Here is a 1,040-nt window from a genome sequence, read left to right as displayed (position 1 = left end):
CTGAACCGCATAGGAGCGTACAGCTGGTCCAGAGGGCAAGAAGGACAAAGGCAGAGATGGGCAGGCAAAGCTTTTAAGGCAGCACTTACCAGTCCCTCAGATCCACTAGGACATGACAGGCATTAGAGTAGGCTCAGATCATGGCCACTAGAAAAAAAAAAGCCCAAGATCCAAATAGAAGAACGTACGTTAAAATACACCAGTCTCCTGGCCTGAGGTCAAGTCAAAGTACGTTTTGCGTCTTCACTTGGGACAAAGTAAGGAACAGAAGGTTTGCTCGGTCTCTGGGAAGACCAGTTCAGCTTCTCTGTGGCCATATACCTCTGCCCACCAGCCCCAACCAGCATCGGTGCCAGCTGCACCGTGGCATGCCTCCCCAGTCCCAGTTTTATAGCCAACATCAAACTGTACCTACCTCCAGGTTCTGAAACACCTGGGTAAAGGTTTTGTCTTTTCCTATGCGTGGCCCAGGCAAGCAGCAGAAGGACCGGTGCAGGTGCTGTTACACTGAGGTTTCCACATGTAGCTGCGGGGTGATGGGGCAAACTCGCACGTTCCTGCTGTGAAAATAAAAAAAGGAATGGACACAAAAACAAACAACACCCTGCCCTAGCTCTATGCTTCCCTGCCTTCTGCTTTTCAATGGGGAGGAGCAGGATAAGGTGGTGAGATGAGCAGTCTGACCTGCCAGACTTGGTGGGAGCTGCTGATGCTCAGCAGAAATCAGACAGTTGCAGCTCCACGATGTCAACAGAGACATCCATTTCAATTCCACGCTCTTCTATGTGTGCGTTTTTTCAAACCTAACCTGAGAAGGCAGGAGGGATCCCATTCTGCAACGTTCCAACAGTAATGGCAGAGTTATTAGCAATTAACCCCTTAGCTCATTTAATTTGTTCTTTGAAAGATGCCAGCATCATATTGCATATGATAAAATGTAGTTAGAGGTACCAAGTCACATCAAATTAGCTCATTGCGATAGGTTATAGATCAAAACATCGATAAGATGTGTGGTGGGTTGTCCCTGGCCGGATGCCAGG

The 1,040-nt window shown here is 48.4% G+C and overlaps 1 protein-coding gene across 1 annotated transcript in view; it reads left to right on the top strand.

The window, feature by feature from the left end:
- The window catches only part of UNC5C (unc-5 homolog C (C. elegans)), a gene marked incomplete at its 3' end in the record, with an annotated part of 80,452 nt that overhangs the window by 36,712 nt on the left and 42,700 nt on the right, over positions 1-1,040 (top strand). The gene's annotated exons all lie outside the window — the stretch shown is intronic.

Source organism: Phaethon lepturus, unplaced genomic scaffold, assembly GCF_000687285.1.
Source record: "Phaethon lepturus isolate BGI_N335 unplaced genomic scaffold, ASM68728v1 scaffold5315, whole genome shotgun sequence".
Lineage (NCBI taxonomy): Eukaryota > Metazoa > Chordata > Aves > Phaethontiformes > Phaethontidae > Phaethon > Phaethon lepturus.
Note: the sequence above shows the minus strand (reverse complement) of the source record. Positions and strands in the feature narration are given on the sequence as shown.